At 42.4% G+C, this 26,858-nt stretch overlaps 1 protein-coding gene across 2 annotated transcripts in view; it reads left to right on the top strand.

Annotated features, from left to right (window-relative positions):
- The window catches only part of DLGAP2 (DLG associated protein 2), a 500,472-nt gene that overhangs the window by 173,410 nt on the left and 300,204 nt on the right, over window positions 1–26,858 (top strand). The gene's annotated exons all lie outside the window — the stretch shown is intronic.

Consider the following 26,858-nt stretch of genomic DNA (forward strand, 5'->3'; position numbering starts at 1 on the left):
TATATCTTTTTCTCTTTGTGAAGAGCTATGAGGTCCAATCTAACCGTACAGCTAACTGAAGAAATACCATTAGCAGATTTGGATAACAGAACAGAAGTCATAATGCTTTACCCCACTGATCCTGTTCTGGCATGACAAACAGTTAGCTAATATGAATGCCTTAATATATGTCATGTCCATGGCCGCGGGCCATCAGGCTCACTCATCTCCTGATGGCCGCAGCCATGGGTCTGCAAGCGCTGGCCCCAGTCTCCTCCTCAGGAGACGCCAGCACTCTGTTCCACTTTCCTCGGCCGGGTCCCGTAGGGCCAGTGCGCGCACCTGAAGTTAATGTAAAATTGGCCCATGAGCACCCTGGACTATAAGAAGGGCTCAGCCCCTTCCTCCCATGCCTGAGCGTTGTTGTTGTACCCTAAGTTTGTCTAAGCAAATGGTTTCCTAGTGTTTTCCAGTTCCCAGTGTTCCCCGTTCCTGTACCCATGTCCTGTATCCCATGCTATCCTGGTCAAGTATCGTGCTGAGCTGCAGTCGTGCTGTTCTATATACCATGCCTGTCCTGCTACACCACGCCTGACGTCTGCCTGTTGCCTAAGTCCCAGCCGAGCCTGTCATTGCTTCTGTCCGAGCTACACAGGTACATTATACAAACTATAGACTGTGACCTGCATCCTCCTGGCCAGCTGCCATACCGTCAAGGCGGTACGGCCCAGTGGGTCTGCGCACCCAAATGTGACAATTTACCTTTATAAACTATTAGCATTCCTCATATTCTATTTTAATGAAGTACACCGTGTTCCAAATTATTATGCACATTGGATTTAAGTGTCAAACATGTAATTATTCGTTTTTCAATTAAACTCATGGATGGTATTGTGTCTTAGGGCTCTTTGGATCATTGTAATCAATCTCAGACACCTGTGATAATTAGTTTGCCAGGTGTGCCCAATCAAAGGAAAACTACTTAAGAAGGACATTCCACATTATTAAGCAGGCCACAGGTTTCAAGCAATATGGGAAAGAAAAAGGATCTCTCTGCTGCCGAAAAGCGTGAAATAGTGCAATACCTTGGACAAGGTATGAAAACATTGGATATTTCAAGAAAACGTAAGCGTGATTATCGTACTGTGAAAAGATTTGTGGCTGATTCAGAGCACAGACGGGTTAGTTCAGATAAAGGCATAATGAGGAAGGTTTCTGCCAGACAAATTAATAGGATTAGGAGAGCAGCTGCTAAAATGCCATTTCATTGGTATAAGAAGCCGCTGGTGCCTCTGGAGTCCCGCGAACCTCAAGGTGTAGGATCCTCCAGAGGTTTGCAAGTGTGCATAAAGCTATTATTCTGCCACCCCTGAACAATGCTCACAAGCAGAAATGGTTGCAGTGGGCTCAGAAATATATGAAGACTAATTTTCAAACCGTGTTGTTTACTGATGAGTGCCGTGCAACCCTGGATGGTCCAGATGGATGGAGTAGTGGATGGTGAATGGCCACCATGTCCCAACGAGGCTGCGACGTCAGCAAGGAGGTGGCAGTGTCATGTTTTGGGGTGGAATCATGGGGAGAGAGCTGGTAGGCCCCTTTAGGGTCCCTGACGGTGTGAAAATGACCTCTGCAAACTACGTAGAGTTTATGACTGACCACTTTCTTCCATGGTACAAAAAGAACCGTGCCTTCCGTAGCAAAATTATCTTCATGCATGACAATGCACCATCTCATGCTGCAAAGATGTGTCATTGGCTGCTATGGGCATAAAAGGAGAGAAACTCATGGTGTGGCCCCCATGTTCCCCTGATCTCAACCCCATTGAGAACCTTTAGAGCATCCTCAAGCAAAATATCTATGAGGGTGGGAGGCAGTTCACATCAAAACAGAAGCTCTGGGAGGCTATTCTGACATCCTGCAAAGATATTCAAGCAGAAACTGCCCAAATACTCACAAATTCAATGGATGCAAGAATTGTGGAGGTGATATCAAAGAAGGGGTCCTATGTTAACATGTAATTTGGCCTGTTAAGTTTTTTTTGATTGAAAGAGCTTTTGATTTCTGTAAATATGACCTCCCAATGCTGCAAATTCAACAAGTTACCATTTTAGTTCTCTTTACAACCTTTAAAATGTTTTGATCTCTCTTGTGCATAATAATTTGAAACAGTGCATTTTGAGATTTTTACTTCTAAAAAAAAATCTGTTATCATTAGGGGAGTTGTTCAATAAAATTAGCATTATACTCCAACGGTTGATGGCTTGAAGATTATACTGACTGTCATTTGCATCGACTATTTAGGAAAATCAGCGAAAAATAACATTTGCATAATAATTTGGAACGCGGTGTAGTTAATTTCACCAATATTCTTATTTGGATAAAGTAAAAACATAGAGACTTATCATTTGGGTTTTAGCATAGAATGTGTGGTATTTTTGCGTCCTCTATGCTAATAGCCCATCTCACTGCCATGAGGCAGAACTGGTGTTGTTGCCAGGTTGCATTGCACACTATATTCTCATGAGCTGTTAGCCTGTGCCATGAGCTCCCGGCTATACAGCTGCTGGAAGCACATACATAAATGGTTACTGAAGCCTTTACTATGTGCATTTCTTTCTCCATAGTAAATTACTGGACAGATCTCATTGACCTACACAGGGGCTTAATGTGTTCAAAATCAGGGCGGTTACTGCCTTTGGCTGCTTATGGCTAATGTAACAATGGTAGCTAAAAAAAACAAATCCATCTATAATTTCTTCTTTATATGTACTGGTGGCAGGTTTGCATGTCAATTATATTCACTGTGTTATTTGTTTTAGAAATATCTATTTAATATTCGTTTTAATCAGATTAGAAAAAAAACAGCATGATGCTACTGTATAAGTATTGCTATATTAGCATCTTTATGATAAACACAGCAGTACAATTGTTCCTGCATCATGACATAGAGACATTCATTTATGATATACTTCACCTTGTAGGAATCCTTTGGCTTCTAAATCCTCAATTGAATCTCCATCTTTGTATATACTGTGTATATATGTATATAGGTTCTTATCTTAAAGGGGTATTCCAGTTACAACAAGTTACCCCCTATCCGTAGGGTACGGGGTAACTTGCTAAACGGTGGGTGTCCAACAGCTCGGACCCCTACCATTTACGAGAACGGAAGCTGCCCGAATCCCAAGTTTCAACCGAGCGGCAGGTCGCTCATGCGCACTGCCGCTCCATTCATTCTCTATGGGAGCGACGGATTGGGAGTAACTTGTTGTAACCGGAATACCCCTTTAAGTACAAATAGAATGGCAGGAGATGACATCCAGAGCTTTTGTAATTTAATCAGTAATAATGTTTTTAGAGCGGAAATGCTTAGTTTAACAGAAAATAATTCCTTTCTGTGCTGCATGGGCGGCGAATTGTATGTTCTATGGCTTCCAACGCTTGCATTCTTGTATAGATCCCAACAGGAACAAAAGCTTTGGGACTCAGAGAGTTGAAATCTGTAGTATCATTTATTTTTTTAAAGACTGCCAAGGTAGCAAAAAATAAAACATTACAAAAACATATTGGTTCTTCATACCCCTATGGAACCATACACTGCAATCCATATACGAATGAAGAAAAATAATTTAGCTGAACACAGAAAAAAAGGGCTTCTCGAGAAAATTACATGTTGTTTTATGAGATCCACTTCCCAAGGATAATAATCTGTAGACATATGAATTATAAAGCTGGGAATCTACAGACCTCCAAATCATTTCCTGAGCATGAGAGTGGTCTGATCCATATTAATACTTCTAGATCTCAGGAGTATATCCCCTAAACATGTACTTATGGTAATATATGCCTGGGTGCAAGGTACAAATGTAGTATTGTAGAAATAGAAATAACTAGAAATGCCAGGACAAAGCTTTGGAAAAATGGTAATAATGAAATATATACAGAATGCTTATAATCATCGTGAATGTAATGTCCAATGTAATAACGGGAGTTAATATAGGAGGTACAGAATGCGCAGTGGCACCAGTGTCCTGTAGTTTGAGGGAACTCAAAAGGTCCCTCTGCCCAATATAGGGAGACAAGGACTATAAATTAGTATTAGTTGGGAGCTCCTGTTACAGACTTTGCATTGGGGCCCAGGAGCTTCACATTACGCCTCTGTATAATGGCATACTGTAGGCAATTTACAGCAGCTTTTCAGTACATACATTACTTTTATTAGGGTTTCTGGTATTACTTTTGGATATAATAACATCCATATCTTTTTTTACCTTTGTTTTCCATTGTGCTATGTACTGTGCAATTTTAGTCAAATACTTAAAGAGGTTCTTCGCTTTAGCCAATTCCTGCTCAACATTAAGCTTATCACAAAGTGTCTCCCTGCTGGGACCCCCAGCAATCAGCTGTAATCAGTGGGCAAACCTGGCAGTAAGTGTTACATTTTCCTGCAGCGCCATCACAGGGGAAATGAAGCATTACACAGTGCCACTTCAAATCAATGTCTTGTCTGTGTAATGCAGGACAGATCCTCCAGAGCGATAAACACTCTTTGCAATCGCTCTCCACTGGCCAAGAGATGAAGATCCTGAACAGGGGACCCCTCTCTATTATCTCAGAATTTTGTAATAGAGTATAGGAAAATTGAATTTCTGAATAGAGAACTTAAGTTATGTTGGTGACATGGCATGTAAACAGATTGGTGGGGATAAGGGAGTTATATGCCTTACAATTTCTCAAAGGGGCAGTAACATTAGGAGATCCCTGACCCTTTTGAGGCTGCCCAGAGATCAGTAGAACACTAGCACAAAATGTTGGGAGTTAGTGCTATTGATTTAATAATTCATTGATTTCATGAGTCAATGATTGTAATAACAAGGTGGTGTTAGATATAAATTTTTCCTTTATGACTACAAGTCACAACTATCAGGAGGTTGATTTGGCCACGTGGATTGATATCTGAAGCAAATATCAAAATATGTCTCTATTATTTGTAGAATGAGTGTTAGGCCCCATGCACACGACTGTAATATTCATCCGTAATTATGGAATCAGTAATTATGAATTATATTGCGGACTCATTCATTTCTATTGGTCACGGACACCTTTCCCTATATTTACGGATGTCTCCGGGCCGTAGAAATTATCTGCAAAATATAGAACATGTCCTATTCTTGTCCGCAATTGCGACACGGACTCACCCATAGAAGTCTATGGGCTCTAACGCAATTGCGGACAGCTACGGATGTGTATCTGTAGTGTTCGGATCCGTATTTGCGGACAGTAAAAATATTATGGTCATGTGCGTGAGGGCTTACTGCTCACCTCACTTTAAATTTCAGAAATAATATTAGTTGCATCATCAACTTTTTACTTACGATTTAAAGTTTGTTACTTCCTACTTTATAAAGAAAAAAAAACATACAGTATATCTTCAGCGGGGACATTCTTCATAATCTTGTAGTCAGAAAAGCATTTTCCATGTGCAGCAGTAACACCAGTACACGTATCTATATCTGTATTGTTACTTTAAGTTTTTTATTTTATTTTTTTAAATGTCAAAACTATGTAATGCAAAGTAGAAATTTCTCTACCGTTATAGTACGTTTAGGACTCTTCCGTCAGAGGATGAGGTGAACAAGAGTCCAAACAGAAACCATCGTTTCCGTTAGAATTAGCATTGATTTCATTGGCAATTCTTTTGTTTCAGATGCTTTCCGTTTTTCCGGAGGCAAACGGAATGCATCTGAAACAAAAAAATGACCATTGAAATTAATGGTAATTCTAATGGAAGCGATGCTTTCTGTTGGACTCTCGTTCATCTCTTTCTTCGACTGTAGAGTCCTAAACGTACTATAACGGTAGTGTGAAATTAGCTATATATATATATATATATATATATATATATATATATGAAAAAATAATCAATATTCAGTGTCACTACACTATAGCGCACTCATGCAGTTTTCAAAAGTCTCTGGTACAGTAGGTTTTCCAAGCATCTTGAATAACTTGCCACAATTCATCTGCAGACTACTTATGTCTGTATGGAGTTTAGGGATCTCTGGAGACTATACCATGTTTTACAAAACTCCCTATTCTTTTTTTTTTTTCTTACAGAGGATTCCATTAATTCTGATAAAATCACTAAAACCATTTGCAGAAATGCAGAGAACCTCTGCTATGCTTCAATACTGACAGTAGACAGTCATTTATGATGTGCTATTTAATGCATAAACAGCCTCCTGTTTGAGTAAAAAATAAATAAATCACATTTTGACTTGTCAGTCTGAAGCATTTGCTGCCATTGTATCTCACATCAGGCTTTCTGATTTCATGTATGGCTGAGCTTGCTGGCTTGGTTTCGACTCAAAAGGGATGGCCTTTTGAAAACCACTTCTATGTAAATTCTGTGTAGGGTAGCATACTGGGATCTCTGCGTTCAGGCCTGATAGTAATGCTGTACTTCTGATTTTATATCAATGTAATGTGTCTCCTTACAGCTGCATTTCTGGCCCTAAGGCTGAATTTCCACCAGTGGCCTAACTACCGCTGTAGCTGCCATAGCGGCTGCTACAGGGCCCGCTGCATGCCCCGTGCCCAGAGGCTCCGCTAGAAGCCGCTACTGCGGTAGCGACATCACATTCAATAGTATCTGCGTCCTTCGGATGCAAATACTATTGAACGCTATAACAGAGCAGGGAGGGATCTCCCTGCTCTTCCATAGGCTACCTTCCAACCGTCCCGGATTCAGCAGGACACTCCCGGATTCCCGGCAGTGTCCCGCTGTCCCGCTGTCAACTGTATCTGCGTTCTTTAGAATGCAGATACAATTTAACCCAATTCTGAAGCAGGGAACCATGCGCTCGCTGCTTCAGAATTAGTTGAAAGTGGAGGAGCAGAGGGAGCTCCTCAGCTCGCTCAGGACTCCCCGGGCACAGCGCTACTTTAAGCTCTGTGCTCGGGGAAGCCCTGATGTCACTGTCCATATATGGACAGTAACGTCAGTGGTTACTCCTTGAGCGGAATCCCCATTGCCGATGATCTGGCCTGGGATTCCGCTCCTAGAGGAAACCCCTGAGGTCACTGTCTATATATGGACATTGATGTCAGGGGCCCCTCCTGGAGCAGAGTCCCTGGCCAGAGTCGGCAACGGGGATTACGCTCAAGAAGCAGCCACTGACATCACTATCCATATATGGACAGTGACATCAGGGCTTCCCTCTCGGAGCAGAATCCCCGGTCTATGCTCTGGCTGGAGATTCTGCTCCTAGAGGGAGTCCCAATGGCGCTATCTACAGAGGGGGGTAGCACTATATAATCAAGGTGGTGTGGCACTATATAGGTGCACTATCTACATGGGAACTATCTACAAGGGCACTGACACTAGGGGAAGCTAAGGGGGCATTATACTGTATGCGGCAGCTATGGGGGCATTATGCTATATGGTGGCAGCTTTTTGGGCAATAAGCTGTATGGGGCAGCTATGGGGCAATATACTGTATAGAGCAGCTATGGGGGCATTGTGCTGTATGGGGGAAGCTATGGCGCAATAAGCTGTATGGGGCAATTTGTTTGGGCATTATACTGCATGGGGGCATCTGTGTGGGCATTATACTGTATGGGTCCATCTATGGGTCAGTATACTGTATGGTGGCAGCTATGGGGCATTATACTGTATGGTGGCATATATTGGGCAGGGGATTGGGAGGGATTAGAGGCTTATCTTAAAATACAAAAGTTTGCCGCGCTGCGCGCCACATCGGTTGTCCCTCTGTGATACTTGAAAGTATAGCTCTGTCTACAGGCAGGGCTGTATAGCACTGTATCGGGAGACTGTATAGCCCTGCCTACAGGGGGCTGTATAGCACTGTCTACATGGGGGCTGTATAGCACTGTCTACATGGGGGCTGTATAGCACTGTCTACAAGGGGGCTGTATAGCACTGTCTACAGGGGAGGCTGTATAGCACTGTCTACAGAGTTGGCTGTATAGCACTGTCTACAGGGGGGCTGTATAGCACTGTCTACAAGGGGGCTGTATGGGCCTATGTACAGGGGGCACTATCTACAAGGGTGGGCTGTGTGTGGCACCCAGGGGAGGGGGGCCTAGGCAAAAGTTTGCCCTGTGTTTCCTTGTTATGCCCCTGATTCCCACGTAACATAAACGCTGCAGAAACTTTGCTCTTTTGTTGCAGGTATTCCCCACTGAATTTAATGGGGTGATAAAACCCGGAACACATAGCATACGTTGTGATTTTTGCGGCGCAAACGCTGCGATTCCGCCGCAAAAATTGCTAAGTCTGATAAAAAAAAAAACAATTTCATTTAATAAACAATACCTACTCCCCGGGCCGTTGTAATAGCGCCCTGTTCCTCTGTTATGAATGCAGCCAAGCCTCCTGGGATGACGTTTCATCCTATGTGACGGCTGTAGCCAAACAAAGGCTGCAGTAGTCACATAGGCTGCAGAATCAACCCAGGAGGCTGGGCTGCACTCAGAACAGAGGAACGTGTTGCTTTTCTTATTTATTTTTTTCAAACACTGCCTTCCCCAGTAGAGATTCCGCCTGAAATTTGGTGTGGTTTTTCGGGCGGAATTCCCTGTGGGTTCTAGGTCAGATATGCTCTTGACTGTTGCGCAGCGTGTCTGACCCGTGGGAACCCAGTCTTAGATTTTTCTCTTGGAAAACTTCTCTTCTGCTGTCTCTCTACGTATGAGAACTACTTTGCTGATACATAAAGGCCACAGTGTGTGTTTTTGGTATGCTCAGTCTTGCCATGGTGTACGATGTAAGGGTTTGAAGATTAAGCTCATATATCTGTCGTCATTTATAATGATGCTTGCTAAGCAATCACTCCTGACTTAGGTGGGAAAAGTAATAAACCTACAAGAATCCTCAAAACAAGGTAGAAAAGAAGGGGAGTCCCCAACAAACCTCAGAAACAACCGAAAAAGAACAAAAGCGCAGGGGACATAACACCCCAATAGAGTATAAGGATAAATCGCTGCCATATATTGTAAAAAATATACATCTTTATTAATACATAACAATACATGGTATCACAGTAATAAATATAATAGAATAAAGCGGATCATATATCGAGAGAAATAACGATCAGGTATAGATGACAACATACCATGAGGAAAACAAGAGACAACCAATCTCAAAAACGTCCCATACCTAACATGCCATCAATATAAAAGAGTCTTGCAAAAGCCTGAAAGGCAAATATATGCAGGATAGCTATATGAATCCTACCTAATGCAACACATGCATAGCAGACATACGCTGCAAAAATAACAGCGCATATACAAAAAAGCTAGTGCATGTAGCATCCAAAATATAATAAGAGCAATATACCTGTAGACATGGTAAAGCCAGGGGACGTGAAGAGATATGGCACAAAAAAACGCCTCGACGCGCGTTTCGCCCAAGACCGGCTTCGTCAGGAGTCTCATGAACCCCGCAACGGAAGGTGAAACTGAAACCACAGCTTCCGTTTCAGTTATCATTGATATCAATGGTAATGGAAACATTGCTAATGGTTTCCGTTCGTCACCATTTCTACAGGTTTCCAGTTTTCCGATGGAATCAATAGCGCAGTCGACTCCGCTATTGATTCCTTCGCTAAAACGGAAATCTGCCGGAATGGTGACGAACGGAAACCATTAGCGATGTTTCCATCACCATTGATATCATTGGTGACTGAAACGGAAGCTGTGGTTTCAGTTTCACTTTCCGTTGCGGGGTTCACCTGACGGAAACCTCCGACGGAACCCCGGAACGGATAGCCAACGCCAGGGGCGTAACTAGGAAAGACTGGGCCCCATAGCAAACTTTTGACTGGGGCCCCCCCTCCCCTGGGTGTCACACAACCCCCCCTTGTAGATAGTGCCATTTTTACAGCCCCCCTGTAGATAGCGCCATACAGCCCCCTTTGTAGATAACACCATACAGTCCCCCCTGTAGATAACGCCATACAGCCCCCTTTGTAGATATCTACAAAGGGGGCTGTATGGCGCTATCTACAGGGGGGCTGTATGGCGCTATCTACAGGGGGGCTGTATGGCGTTATCTACAGGGGGCTGTATGGCGTTATCTACAGGGGGGCTGTATGGCGTTATCTACAGGGGGGCTATATGGCGTTATCTACAGGGGGCTGTATGGCGTTATCTACAGGGGGGCTGTATGGCGTTATCTACAGGCGGGCTGTATGGCGTTATCTACAGGGGGGCTGTATGGCGTTATCTACAGGGGGGCTGTATGGCGTTATCTACAGGGGGGCTGTATGGCGTTATCTACAGGGGGGCTGTATGGCGTTATCTACAGGGGGGCTGTATGGAGTTATCTACAGGGGGGCTGTATGGCGTTATCTACAGGGGGGCTGTATGGCGTTCTCTACAGGGGGACGTATGGCGTTCTCTACAGGGGGGACTCTATGGCGTTATCTACAGGGGGGACTCTACGGCGTTATCTACAGGGGGGACTCTGTATGGCGTTATCTACAGGGGGGACTCTGTATGGCGTTATCTAAAGGGGGGACTGTATGGCGCTATCTACAGGGGGTGACTGTATGGCGCTATCTACAGGGGGTGTCTGTGTGGCGTTATCTACAGGGGGACTGTATGGCGTTATCTACAGGGGGACTGTATGGCGTTATCTACAGGGGGACTGTATGGCGTTATCTACAGGGGGGACTCTGTATGGCGTTATCTAAAGGGGGGACTGTATGGCGCTATATACAGGGGGTGTCTGTATGGCATTATCTCCAGGGGGGCTGTATGGCGTTATCTACAGGGGGGCTGTATGGCCTTATCTACAGGGGGACTGTATGGTGTTATCTACAGGGGGACTGTATGGTGTTATCTACAGGGGGACTGTATGGCGTTATCTACAGGGAGGCTGTATGCCGTTATCTACAGGGGGACTGTATGGCGTTATCTACTGGGGGGACTGTATGGCGCTATCTACAGGGGGACTGTATGGCGTTATCTACAGGGGGTCTGTATGGCGTTATCTACAGGGGGTCTGTATGGCGTTCCCTACAGGGGGGGTCTGTAGGGAACGCCATACAGCCCCCGCTGTAGGGAACGCCATACAGCCCCCCCTGTAGGGAACGCCGTACAGCCCCCCCTGTAGGGAACGCCATACAGCCCCCCCTGTAGGGAACACCGTATAGTCCCCCTGTAGATAACACCATACAGTCCCCCTGTAGGGAACGCCGTACAGCCCCCCCTTGTAGGGAACGCCATACAGCCCCCCCTGTAGGGAACGCCTTACAGCCCCTCCCTGTAGGGAACGCCTTACAGCCCCCCCGTAGGGAACGACTTACAGCCCCCCCCCCGTAGGGAACGCCATACAGCCCCCCCTGTAGGGAACACCATACAGCCCCCCCCCCCCTGTAGGGAACGCCATACAGCCCCAACCCCCCAAAAAAATGCGACCTACAGTGTGAAAAGACAAAAGACATGTATCCCCTATCCACAGGATAGGGGATACATGTGTGATCGCTGGCAGCGATAGAGAGAACGGGGGACCGAAAGTCAGCCCAAATTCTCCATGACTAACCTCTGACTTCCGGCGTCTGCGCAGCTCAATAAAAATGAAAAGAGCGCTGGTCACGCATGCGCACAAGCGCGACCGGCGCTCCATTCATTTCTACGGAGCTACAGACTCAGACCCCGGAAGTCCGAGGTTTGTGATGGAGAACTTCAGGGGACTTTCAGTCCCCCGTTCTCCTTATTGCTGCCAGCGATCACACATGTATCCCCTGTCCTGTGGATAGGGGATACATGTCTTTTGTTTAATGGCAGAGCGGGGAGATACCTCCCTGCTCTGCCGTAGTGTTAAGAGGTGTCGCGATGTAGCAGCCATAGCGGCTGCTAGCGGAGCCTCCGGCCATGGTGGGGGCCCGTGCCGGCGGGCGACACGGGCCCCCTCATGCCGCGGGCCCCGTAGCAGCCGCTACTGCTGCTACGGCGGTAGTTACACCACTGGCCAACGCTGATGTGAAGAGGCCCTTATTCAGACATTAGCAGACACTCGTGTGAAACTAACCTTACTTACTACTTACCTTACTTACTTATGAACCAAGAAGTAAAATACTAAATCTTTATTTATATCTCGCTAAAATCAGGGGTACAATCACCAGGTTCAGGTTGTGCAGCAAGTGCTTCCACCTTACTAAATGTTAACACCTGGTGATCGGCAGATCAAGGTGAGTCCGACTGCACAAGCTGCCTGCACCTGCCAATGTAATATTAACCATTGGACCATTCTGGGTTGTGCTAAATTCACAAAAATTAAAGCCACTCTTTCTTTGCAACAGATTTCCACTCTGGCTGAAAGGATGAGCCCCAAGTCAGGGAGACCCCCCCCCCCCCTCTAAAATGAATCTGATTTAATGGAGAATAAAAACTTGAATGCTCTGAGCTGACCTCCCCTCTAATGATGTATGAAAATCCAGCTTTGATTTAAAAGTCTAGGTATAATAAATCTTCCAGTGGCCATTAACTTTAGTTGACATACAATTAAGTGAATCATACAATAGTAAGCGATGACCAATACATCAATGTTCCCCATGAGTAAAAACAATACACGAGGATATAACTCAATGAGTTTCATTCAGAGTTTGCAGTAAATTAGGATTTCGATTTATTAATTTCAACCTGTGTACAGTTGAACTGTAAATATTATATTAATTATATAGGGAGACCATAGCCTATATATGCACCTTCTAGTCTATCTAGTTTAGTAGGCCACACATGCCATTAGTATAACGTTTGTCATCAATCCTTTTATTTCCCTTGGGGTGTTTTTACAACTGTTTACATTACATTATGTCAGAAGTAAATTGCTTTCTTGTGAATATGTTTAGTTCCCCACAATACATTTTTTTACATGAATAACTGTGCTAGAAGATTAGATTTTTGTTAACATATAACACATTTAAGTATAAAAAGGATTATTTATATACTCTCAAAACAATAAAACTAGCATGTAATTGTAATGACAGGGATAGGGAAACAGACAAGTGAACCCTAATCTACCCGCCACTCAGTCTCTGCCTACTTGCAACGACCCGCCCTAGGCGACGGGGTACAACTGGGTGACGGTCCCTACACTCAATAAGTGCACAACAGACAAGGAAACACAGAACAAAGGGAAACGGGGCAGTTGCCCACGGCAACACCGTGAGCAACAAAAGTAGTAAACGAGCCGAGTCAAACCAGGAGAGTACGAGGTGCCAAACGTAGAGCAGGAGAGAAGTGAACAAGCCGAGTCAAACCAGGAGTGTACGAGGTACCAAACGCAGAGCAGAAGAGTAGTCAGTAAGCCAGGGTCAATACGAAGCAGGGACAAGTAGTTCAAGAAGCTGCAGCAGGGCCAGGAAACCAACAGAGAAGAATCACAAGCAAGGAGGAACAGGAAAGGCAGGTATAAATAGACAGAGGGCGGGAGCTAGCTCCGTCTGGCCAGGCTGTGATAGGCTCTCCCACTCCTAAGCCTGCCATCCTGAATGGTGGAAGATGAAGTCAGTCTCACAGACATAGAAGCAGGTGCAGACTGATTACCTAAGGGCGTGGATACAGAAGCTGTGCCTGGCAGATCCTTAACAGTAATACTGAATAGAGAGCAATTGTGATTCTTTTAGTTACAGGTTTATGCTACAGTATGAAACCACAATCTTTTGCTAATGGGTCTCAGTTTTCTTGACCAACCTGATAGTTGTGGCCAATTTGCCACGTGTTTATTTGTTTGTATATTTCTATGTATATATCCTTAGATACTACTGTATAGGCCCCTTTTGCCTATAGAACAGCTGAATTCCGCAATGCATAAGATCAGTCTACAGTTACTACCTAAACATTTTAAAGTGCATTCTTCCCAGGTCTAATTTCAGTGGAATAGTTCTGGATTTCAGGTACTGCTCTTCAATGGTGGTAGTCCCATCCCGAGTCCTGAAGGTCTCAAAAATATGTGAGGGGGAAGCTTTGATACTCAGTAAGTTTCGTAATACCTCATTGTTTCCGTCAGTTACCAACAGAGGGCAGTATAACTTTCTTGCACAGTTCAAAGTGCAGAGTTCATTCTTGATAGGGTAAAAAGGGAGAAGTAAATGGTTGTTGCTTAGTGAAGGGGAGATGTGTTACTGCTGGGGACTTTAGGCACTAAATGGGCACTAGAGTCACTATTACTATGTGTTTACTGTATGACTGTGGACATAGTATGGAGACTGGCACCATATGGGCATAGTATGACTTTAAATGGACACCAAATAGCATTATGTAGGCACAGTATGGTTCTATGAAGGAACCAAATGGCTAAGGGCAAAGTATGACACTATGTTAATACTATTTGGCTTTATTGTATGTATGTGGGCACTATATGATGCTATGTAGGCAAAGTATGGTACATTTAGTAATGTACTAGACATGTGTGCAATGTATACATTAACTGGTCAATGTATGTACCATCTGTGCTCTGTGTGCATTAACTTGTTGCTGTATCGTATTCTCTGGACAAAGCGTGAAAACTTTTATCCGAGCAATGTAAAGTACAGTGCTCGGCTGTTTCCCTCTGTCCCATAGACATTCAATAGAGCGGCGGGCACATACTCGGCCACCATTTAATTTAAGCTTCTCACTGTGAGGGGCAGGATCTGGGGGTTCGGGACCCCCAGTCTCATGATTGGTGGGGGTCCCAGTGTTGGAGTCCAAAGCGATGAGACAAATACCACCTTTCCTGTGGATAGGTTATAATTGTCAATTCTGGGACAACCCCTTTAATGCTTTTATGCAGCACACGTTCCATATCCTGATACTACCTTTAGTGGGTCCCAAGAGAAGCCTAAACTTGTCAGGCCAAACAATGTTTTTCCAGTCTTCAAAAGCCCAAATTTGATTACTGAGTGCCCTTAAGCTATAAATTATTTAAAATGTATGGGCAAGAGTAATGGGATATTGTCTTAGCATATTTGATCAAATCAGCAAACGTTTGACAGTTACCGTACATGCATATTGCAGTTTTTATGTCACAAGTAGTAAATAAGACAGTACCAGAATGGCTCTATAACAGTGCAAATAAGATTCACAACATAACATTACCAGCAAGGCTAGGGCAGAATTTACACATTTAAAGCTTGCCCTTTATTTTGTAGCACGTTTAATAGCATAATTATAATGTACCCTTTGTAAATGAGACATTTCCAAAAAGCATCCTTCCCATAATGTATCTGCTTAATATTGTGTTTGCTGCACTGCTCAATGTAAAGAAATTGGTATTCAAAACGTGTCTTTTCAGGATCTGCAGACTGTGCCAATGCAAGATAATATAAGCAGTCAGGGAAAGAATTATCTAACATAAAATATGGTAAGCAGAGAAAAAAAATATTTGATCAATAAGTAGGGAAGGAATCTGCAATATATTTTAATTAAACTGGTTACTACATTTTGTACCATGATCCATACATATGTCTAAGCCAGATCTGCATAACATATATTTAAGAATTAGACAAGATGAAAACATCAGCTTTTTTTCTATTTTTTTTACTATGAATACCATACAAAAAGCCACAAATCCTGTGAAACAAAACTAAAACTTTCCCACCTATCATAAAAATGTAAGGTGGCTGCTTAAGCTTGTTAAACCGACCCTCCAGTCCCGCAACAATATTTTAAATATCACGGGATATATGGAGTAATATTACCTGGTGCTCTCCAGTTGGGCCCCTCTGCCGTGGATCGGCTGTTTTGGGGTCCCCTCTGTGTTGTCCCTACATGTCTGGAGCACTTCTTAGAATACGAGTCTGAGACACTCCCACTGTTCTCGGGTTGGCCAGAGCTGCTTACGTGAGCAGTTCTGGCCAATCCGAGAACAAAGGGAGTGTCTTAGGCTCAGTCTGTGAAGCGCTGAGGCCATTTTGGGTCAACACAGATGGGACCCCAAAGCAGCAGATCCATTGCACAGAGACGCAACTGGAGGGCACCAGGTAATATCACTCCATATACTCCATCACATTTATATTTTTGTCCTTGAACCGGAGGGTCGCTTTAATGCCTTATTCACACGAAGTTGAATGTGTCCGTATGACGGGCGTTGAAACAACGGCCATCACACGGACCTATGTAATTCAATCGGGTCGTTCACGCGCCAATTGTTTCAACAGAGCGTGTGAAGGGCCCGTGAAAAAATAGGGCAAATCCTATTTCTTGGCGCTTCACGCATTCCCCCATAGACTTTAAAATAAAGCGTCCCGCAGGGGTGCAGCATGGATGCAACACGAACGTGGAGAACTGTAGTTTTTCACGTCCGAGGTTTGTTACACTCGTGTGAATCCATCCTAAGTTTAGGAGGGATAACCAGTGCTAAAGGAGTTTCCTTTTGTTTCAAACACATAGACATTTTTTATGCTCATACTGCTAGTGTATGTATGTGTTTACAGAGAATGTATCATAAAAAATTACATATTATATTAATCAGGTTTTTATTCTAAACACATTATAAACATATATATATATATTCTTTTTTAAATGTTAGTGCGGTTTTCTATGTGACTATCCATATAAACAAATCTAGACAATACAATAAGCTGACTTTTTTTCTGCATCTCAATGGTGAGCTTTGTTGTGTAGACTGAGGCAGGGTCAACAGAGGATGAAGATTGTAATCACAGCTCTATTGTACTGCTGTAGGCCTGGATAAGGCAGGATAGCAAAATTTTACACTATATACACGGATATAGAATTCTAGAGACTACAATTTCCTAGAGATTACAATTTCTCTGACAATTGACTCCTACTCCTTACAGCTGCCATGAAGCACACGCGCCCTGATGTACTGTCTATACACATAATACAGAAAGGGAGTCTCCAAAGGAAAACTTTGAAAATAAAAAATAAATAGCTACAACATTTAATAAAAAGAACAAACACATTATTTTTCTTCTACAGATTTACATCTAATTAATGAAACTCACAGGCATGAGACATTCCCTTTAAATAATGTTTTACAGTTTTACAATGCTGAGGGCTGCGCGCGGAGATCGCCGATCACTGAATAATAGCATAGTAAATAAATTGCCTGAAATAAAGTCCTGCCCACAGTAAGCTGTTTAGCAGGACACAATGCAGGCAGTACAGAAATGTCCGGTTCAAATAAGAAAGTGTTTTTAGTGCGCAGATTTCCTTTTTCTGATAATATGCAGTAATTCGGTAATTGTTTCTGTCTGTTAAATTCCTGAAAAACTCCTTTAAAGGGAAACTCAGAATGGAATTATTAACAAATATTATTATTTTTCTTTATAAAGTGGATTTTTTAATGCTGCAACTCTGAATAGGTCACCACAGCGATTAGTAATGCAGGTAACATAATTCTAGTGTTTGCATACGCATTCATAAGAAATCAGCTTGGAAAGGGCTGCTTTATGAGTGACATAACTAGCCTGTATCATTATATCTAAAGCCAGTTCAAAAATCTGTTTAATAATCGTTTCATAAACATAGCAAGAAGACCGCTTCTAAATCTGTGTCACTTTGGCTCTCCTGCCTTATATCGGAAGTGTAGAGACAAAAGTAGCACGGAACTATGCACGAGACTCCTAATGCGTCCTACCGTTGCCTCAGAAAATGTACCGCTCGGTGTGCTAGCTGCATCTCTTGATGCCATATGGAAGATCAGGTAGAAGAGTTAAGGTAAAGTTACATTTAAAAAATAAAATAAAAAATTAACATGTAATGGAATTTGTATCTGTTTTATGACTAACCTTTATCTAGCACCAACATATTCCATAGCGATGTATAGAGATTGTCATGCCTATAAGGGCTCACCAGCTAAATTCTTCCTCTATAAGTTTTTAGAGTGTTGGAGGAAACTCACGCAAACATATGGAGAACATACAAACGCCATAGGGATGTTGTTCTTGGTCATATTCAAACATAGGCTCATATCACTGCAATGCAACAGTGTTAACCACTGCGCCACTGTGCTTGCCCATGTAACCTAATACATATTGCGGTTTTTTTCATGGACCATGCGTTCGTGATGAAAAAATGGCAGCATGCTCTATCTTTGTCCATTTTTTCACGCAGGAATGGCCCATAGAAGTCAATGGGTCTGCGTGAAAAATGCACACCCCACTACTTTTTCAGGATTGGTTACCTGGAGTCGCTTGAGAAGGGAAACCAGGGAGTAGAGCCAGAACATTGTGGTCCCGAATATAAGACATGGTCAGGAGCCAAAAATACGCACAAAAAAAATCTCACAATGCTCTCTATGCTATAAGCAATAGAAAATATCCTCTCTGCGGTTATGTGACCATCCTGGGGGTGTTTTCATTGGGTTGGGACAATTGACGACATTCTTCAGTTTTTTTTCACGGCCGGAAAAAAACCTGACATACTGAAGGCAATCGAATAAAAAAACTGATGCAAAATTGTCTGTTTTTCACGGACTAAACTCTGACAGGTTTTAACAACGCTTGTCTGAATAAGCCCGAAAACTTGATTTATGGATTTAGTTACTTCTTTCTTCTGACTTGAAATTTAAAAATTTGGTCTTCTTATAAAAGGATAAATTGGCATCAAACTCACAGGGCTTTGTTTCTGCTTACCTCTGGGAGCAATATAGCAAGAAAGTAAGAGTCATTTTACAGCGGCCAATTTGGGCATAAAAACGAGCACTGATGATCAGCCTTGCTTGTTTATTTCACAAGGAGTTATGATCAGTAATGTATGGGGACAAGCGATAGTTACTACGATCATTCGTTCCTATGCATTTCCATTATGTCGGTGGCACATCTACCTGTTTACATCATATTTTGTGCTGCATAAATGATACAATCAGCCGATTAAATGAGCGTTTACAGGGGAATGAACAGAAATGAGCGTTCATATGAATGCTCGTTTGCCCAATTATTGGCCCGTGTAAAAGGTCCTTAACTCGTTGCCAACACAGGATGAGAATACTCGTCCTGAGCGGCGGGTACTTGGCGCATTAGGATGAGTATTCTCGTCCTGTGTGACAGCCAGAGTCCACGCGCAACGATGAGCGGGGCAGCGGCTGTAATACACAGCCCCAGCCCCGCTCTATCGGCAGAGAGAAGAGAAACCTCTTCTCTCCGTCGTTAACCCCTTGAATGCCGCTATCAAAGTTGATCGCGGCATTCAAAGCTAAAGTGAGAAGGGGACTCCCCTTTGATCGCAACACAAAAAATCCCAGTGACGCGATTAATGGCTAAAGCTGGAATGGGCAGACAGCCCAGGGTCCAATGAAGGACCCCAGGGCTGTCTGACCCTATTTCCTGTTGTTAGTGCATACTTGGGTATGCCCTAACAACTGCCTGTGTACAATCAGTACACAGGCTAATGTACTGGCATATAGATATATGCCAGTACATTAAAGTCCAAAAATCAAAATGAAAAATCCCTCTATGGGATTAAAAAAAAGTTTAAATAAATAAATTAAAAAAAATCGTAACAAAAATACACAGAAATACACATTTTTTACAATAAATAAACGTTTCAAAATATAAGTCCCAAAACATGAAATAATATACGCATATTTGATATAACCACATCCGTAACAACCTGTACAATAAATTTATAACATTATTTACAATGATCGGTGTATGGTGTAAAAAAAATAACGAAAACTGCAGCGAAACGGTGTCTTTTTTCTACATTTTTGCCAAAATACAAAAGTTATAGAAATTAAACAATAATGTAAATGTACCAAAAAGTGGTACCTACATAAAGTACAACTCGTCCTGCAAAAAAACAAAGTCTCACATAGCTACATCAGACAAAAAATTACAAAGTTATGAGCGCCGGGATGCAAAGAGGAAAATATAAAAAATAGTTCGGTCCTCAAGGCCAAAATTGGCCATGTCCTTAAACGGTTAACAGGATGAATCTTAGGGAGGTGTGAATTTACCGAAGATGAGGTAGAAAAAGTTAAGAAACTACTCTGTGTAATAACACTATAATTTAAATTAATACTCAAATCAGAAAAATACACCTAGTCTAATATTACTCAAATTCTAATACTACCACCAGAACTGCTGCTACTTCTTCAATATCACTACTATTACCCCTAATAATAAGAAGAGTAAGAATAAAAATACAGTTTTATCCTTTAGAACAGACTCATTTTGTGTCTTTGCACAAAAAGTCCAAGTCCCAGGTACCTCCCTAATATGCGGTAAATGAAAGTAGTTTGAGGTGAGGCTGTTGGCATTATCCTAAATTGCATTCTACTGACTTTGCATTTGCTGTAGATAAGTGAAATCTGCTTTAACATTTCCCAATGAATAGATTATTCAAATTCTTATTTGACTGAGACTGACTGTTAAGTTGGATGGGTAGTGGACATGGAGCTGTTGCTCTGTCTTTTCCATTTTTCGGTTTAATTTAGATGACATTTCATCTGAAAGAGGTAGACAACCTTTCTGTTACATCGTATAGTCATTAATATGTATGCTCATGAAATATGCAAAGTTATGATTTTAAAAGAACACTCAATTTCACTGGGAGTAGAAGACTGCACCAACATATCTCTCTTAAATCTTGTTCTTCTAAGAAACAAAACAAAACAAAACTGAGCCCTGACTATAAAAGAACATTCATCTGGGCCTCCTTTACATCCTCTATGAGAGCACCAAGGAACTCAAGCCATGCTAACAGACAAGTATCATAGACAAGTATGACAGTTGACAGAGTTACCCTGGAGCACACGGATGGCTTCAGTTATTTGGCCCTATGATGATGAATGAAAACTACTGCATTTCTCAGGAGGTCTGGAGAACACTGGCAGCTGCTTCATCAGCACTGACAACCTTATTAAGGATCTGGGGAGAAAGGAAAAGTTCTGCTGCAAAGCCTAAAGTTGCATGGCTCAAGTTTAGCCATTTACTAATGTAGTTTTTAGTAAAAAGAAAAACATGGAAAATATTTTTGCATATTTGTCACAATTGAAAAACGCTGTTCAGCCCCACCTGGCTCTATTTGAAAAAGTAATTGCCCCTTCAGCTACTAAATCAACCAGTTAGCCAAAAATCAATTGACAATTGGGTTTAAATTTACCAGACACAACCTGGGATGATTACTACAAGACCTGTTGATCTAGACATCACTTAAAGGAGCTGTCCGAGGCTTCAAAATTGGCAGCAGGGCAGGGGATGGCATTACATAATAAACAGACACTCACCCCTGAAGTGCTCCCCCCTCCAGCGCTGGGGATCCATTCTCCGCCTCTCCGATCCCGGAAGCTCAAGCAGCTTAGCGGTAACGTGTCGTTCATGGCAGCATCACTGTTGAGGCCAGCAATTGGCTGTAGCACGTGACCGATAAATGGCATGTGACCGCTACAGGCACTTACGAGAACGGAGCAGCGGAGAATAGGACCAAAGGTCTAAAAAAGCAGCACATGATGCCATGTTCTAAAGAGATTCAAATACAAACGCAAAGTCATTGAAATCTACAAGTCTGGAAAGGGTTATAAAGCCATTGCTATGGTTCTGGGATTCCAGCGAAAAGAGCCATTATCCAAAAATGGAAAACAAAATTGGAACAGTGGTGAACCTTCCCAGGACTGATGGACCTACCAATATTTCTCCAAGAGCACATTGACAAGTCATCCAGGAGTTCACAAAAGAACACAGACGTACATCTGAAATACTGCAGGCCTCATTTGCCTTCGTTAAAGTGAATTTACATATAAGAAAGACTCTGAACAAAAATGGCATTCATTGTAGAATTGCGAGGCGCAAACAACTTTTGACTAAAAAGAACACAAAGGCTCATTTTACCTTTACCAAAAAACATCTGGGGCTGCTTTACTTCTGCAGGACCTTGACGACTTGTCACAATTGATAGAGGGTAGATTTCATGGTTCTATCAGAAAATTCCAAAGTAGAATGTCCTCCCGTCAGTTCGTGACCTAAAGCTCAAGCGCAATGATCTTAAGCACAAAAGCAAGTCCACCTCTCAATGGATCAAAAGAAACAAAATTAAAGTTTTGGACTTGAATCCCAATGTGATGCTGTGGCAAGACCTTAAACTGGCGGTTCATGATTGAAAACTCCTCCAATGTATCAGAATATAAAACAATTCTACTAAGTGGAGTGGGACAAAAATTTCTCCACAGCAATATTAAATAATTGCAAGTTATCGCAAATGTTTGCTGTTGTTACTGCCATGGATGGCACAACCAATTAGGTTTAGGAGGGCATTTACTTTTTTACATGGGTGATATAGTGAATAAATCTTTATCCTCTAAATCATTTCAACTCTACCTGCCGCAGCCATTTTTTGGATTTTCATTTTAGTTTTTTCTTCCCCACCTTTCAAAAGCAATAACTTTTTTTTATTTTTCCGTCTATATAGCCACATTAGGGTGTTTGTTTTTTTTGTGAGATAAGTTGTCTTCAGCGAGACACTGGATAAATGGACATCCTATATCCTCCTTTGGATCAGATTTATAGATGATTTTCTGATCCAATGGACAGGAACCAAGGGTGAATTTGATGAGTTTGTTAGCATTCTGAATGTGAATGAATGAGGCTTGTTCTTTACGTCCGAAATCCATGAAAATCAGATTAAATTTCCTGATGTGATGAACTTCCAAGATGGCTTCAGGAGCCATTCAAACAAATATACACTGTAAAAAGACCGTAACCAATAGTCTGCTATGGTGGGAAAGTTAGCATCCGATGGCTCTAAGGCGAGGTATCCCCAAGGGTCAATACCTGAGGGCACGTCGTAACTGCTCGAGTATTTCCGATTTTAAAAATTCTGCACGGGAACTGAGAGATAGGTTCAAGCGGAGGGGATACCCCCAGGGGATTCTCAAGATGGCATATCAGAATGCCCTCGGATGCAACAGAAATGAGTTATTAAATCCTAAACCCAAGGAACCTGTAGATGATTGTATCCGGCTCATTGGGACCTATGACTCGGCCAACAGTGAGGTTAGGGAAATCCTACAACGATACATGGGGATTTTGAGAGCTGACCCAGATGTAGGTGATTTGGTAGGGGAATATCCTATGATCACATACAGGAAGGGACACAATCTTAGAGATCGCTTGATACATAGCCACCTTAATCCACAGACCAGATCCACTACCTGGTTAAATAGTGGCTTACTAGGTACTTTTAGATGTGGCTCGTGTAGAGCATGTGCATCTATTTCATGCAGTAAAAACTTTAGTAATTCAAAGACTGGTGAGACCTTTGACAATAGATCGTATATTAACTGTAAAAATAAAGGTATGGTGTATCTGATCACATGTGGATGCCAGCTACAATATGTCGGGAAGACAAACAGGGTATTCAGGAGTAGGATCCGGGAACATTATAGGAGATGTTAGAAGGAAAGACGACACTTCGGTGTCACGTCATGTATGGGAATGTCATGGGGGAGATGCCATGACCCTCAAATTTCAAGGAATCGAACATATCAGACCATCAGTGAGAGGTGGTAGCACAGTGGATATTTTGTCTGCAGACCATTAATCTGTCTGGTCTCAATTAACAAATTTCATACACTTGCTTCATCTAGTATTAGTGTATTTCTCCGCACCATTATGAGGACTCCTGTATCTACTATACTGTATATCCTTTCCTCAACCCTATATTTATTCCCTATACTGGCTCCTACCTTTACTTTACTTTACTTCACTTTATTTTATCCAATCTTAGATTTTTTCATGTCCGATCGTACCTAGTTTAGGATTGGTGAGTAGAAGTATTTTACTTCTGCTTGATATGTTCTGTGGTCATCAGGGAATATAATACATGCACAGAGCTCTATTAACATTAGCATTGTTTACCTTTAGGTCCGTGCTTAGTATGATGTGAGTTCCAAACTGTCTGGAGCTCCCCAGGTTTACTAGGGACGCTTTGGTGTCCGGGTGCGCTGATTGGCTGATATAATGGAGGCTCGTCACAATCCGGGATGTCAGTAAAGACGTGCCTAATTCGGATTGGCTGGCGGCCGAACTGACGTCAATCGGTGGGAGGGCTTAAGCCTGTAAATATCTGGCGTCTCCTCGCCGCGTGTGCAGCCAATGTATCAGAGCCGTGCACACGCTGGGAGACTAAATAAGCACAAAAACAGTGCTAACCGGCCTAATTGAATGAAATGAAATACCTGATGACGTACCCCACAAACTAGGGGACACTGAAATGCGTAGGATTATTCCACTATTGGCAAGAATTTCAGAGAAATTCTATATTATAAGGAGAGTTAGCGATCTGTGGGTGGATGTACGTCCTATCACCTGCTAACGCTTCTCACCTCTCTGACCGCTTGCTTTTGCATGTATTTAGGTACTATTGGGCTTAAGAGCCAGTTTTAATATTAAGGAATTAATAAAGATCAATTCTTTTAATCGTTCTTTCAGGCTGTAATAAACTGCTCCATACTTTCCCTTCCAAGTCAACACCTTGAACTCTTCGTCATGTTCCTCAAACCATTCGTAAACAATATCTGCAGTATGCAGGGCGCATTATCCACTGCCATTAGGGAATACGATTTCTACGAAGGAGTGTACTTGGTCTGCAACTATGTTTAATAACATCAAAGTAAAATCAACATGAATACCATAACCCAAGATTTCCCAGCAGAACCTTGCCCAGAGCATAGCAAACAATCTTGAAGAAATCTTGCAGAGAACACAGGGGTTAATTTCCTGCTAATTCTATTTCGCCTGGTGGATGGATAAGGGGGTGAGATGTAACGAAGAAGTGGGGCTTATCGTTTTTTGGTCTTCTATTGCAGACAGAACAGTGGGGGAGGGCTCCTTTTGTAGCAAGTTAAAATACAGTCATACACAGGATTGCGGGAAGGCGGAGGGGGAACTGACTAATCTCCTGAAACATAGAGAAGGGTTCTTTATATATTTCTTCCAGTTTTGATTGCATTATAAACTCAAGCACTCCTTCGGTTGAAATATGCAAAATAGGTTTATTTTAAATAAGGCAATATAAGAGAAAAGGTGTAACGTTTCGGCCACAATTCGGCCCTTATCAAACTCTATTGCCGCTGGTCAATAGAAAAAACCTAATAGGAAATGAAGCTGTGAAGATGGGTAGCTTGTACCATGGGTAAGCGTGGGAACCCTACCTACATCACCCAGACAACTTGCAGAGTGCCACAGATTTGATCTACATTGATTGCATTATAAGACAGAATATGATTAAGGAAGTGAAGAATATTAAAGGAGTTGTCACCACACACATTTATGGCATATCCATCCAAGTCTGATAGATGTGTGTCCCACCTCTGGGACCCACCCGTATCTCCCGCATGACCCATCTAGTGAGGCAACAGCTAGCCGCCGTATCCAGGCAGAGCATAAATGCACGTCCGGACAGGAATCCTGGAAACAGCGTAGCTCCATTGTAACCGTAATGTTCATATAAGTGACTGGGAGTTGCAGAAACCGCATTTCACACCAAGCTACGATGTTTCAGAATTTCCATCCTATCATGCATCTATGCTCGGCCTGGATGCGACGGCTAACCGGGACATGGGTAGGGGGACTTGGGTCAGGACACCCCCGATGGGGAGATAAGTGTGGGTCCCAGAGGTGAATATATCCTGTGTATATGCCATAAATGTGTGTGGTGACGCTGCACCTTAACCCCTTAATGACCGCCGATAAGCCTTTTCACGGCGGTCATTAATGGGCTTTATTCTACAGCGCCGCCATTCTACGGCGCTGCTGTAGAATAAAGTAAACAGAGCAGGGAGCTGTCAAATCTCCCTGCTCTCAGCTGCTAGAGGCAGCTAAGGGCTGGGAGCGTCCCTGCTCTGCCGGGTGAGATCGATATTAGTATCGATCTCACCCGTTTAACCCTTCAAATGCGGTGCACAATAGCGTGCACCGCATCTGAATGGTTTTGGAGAGTCTCTCTCCCACCGACACCCGACGATAAAATCGCCGAGTGTCTGTGTCTTCTATGGCAGCCGGGGGTCTAATAAAGGCCCCTAGGTCTGCCTGGAGCGAATGCCTGCTAGATCATGCCGCAGGCATGACCTAGCAGATGCCTGTCCGTTTTAAACGGACAGGCAGTAATACACTGCACTACAAAAGTATTGCAGTGTATTATAATAGCGATCGGAGGATAGTGAAGTCCCCTAGTGGGACTAGTAAAAAAGTAAAAAAAGTTTAATAAAGTTAATATTAAAAAAAAAATGAAAAAAAAAAAATGAAAAACCCACTTTTTCCCCTTACAAAATGCTTTACTATTAAAAAAAACTACAATGAAGCAAAAAAGTTACACATATTTGGTATCGCCGCGTCCATAACGACCCCGACTATAAAGCTGTTACATTATTTAACCCGCACTGTGAACGCCGTAAAAAATAAAATAAAAAACAATGGAAAAATTGCTGTTTTCTGATAATCCTGACTTTAAAAAAAAATGTGATAAAAAGTGATCAAAAAGTCGCATCTACTCTCAAATGGTACCAATAAAAACTGCAAGTCGTCCCGCAAAAAACAAGACCTTATACAGCTATGCCGATGCAAAAATAAAAAAGTTACAGCTCTTCGAATGTGACAATGGAAAAATCTAAAAAATGGCTTGGACATTAGGGCCCAGAATGCAAGCAGGGGGAAGGGGTTAATAGAGACATTTCTGGAAGTTTTTCATTTTGTTTATATATTTTCTATATTTAGTTTTCCTTTAACAACAACATTGCAACTTTCTCATATGATATTATTAGAATCCCTTACTTTAACTGCAGAAGCAAGAAGTAGAGAACAAGATATAATTGGTTGCAAAGGTCTTCATACTCTTTAAACTTAGTAGTAACAGTAGTAACAGTGATAACATGTCATATAATGTAAGTTGTATAAATAGAAAGC

This window comes from Rhinoderma darwinii, chromosome 4, assembly GCF_050947455.1.
Source record: "Rhinoderma darwinii isolate aRhiDar2 chromosome 4, aRhiDar2.hap1, whole genome shotgun sequence".
NCBI lineage: Eukaryota > Metazoa > Chordata > Amphibia > Anura > Rhinodermatidae > Rhinoderma > Rhinoderma darwinii.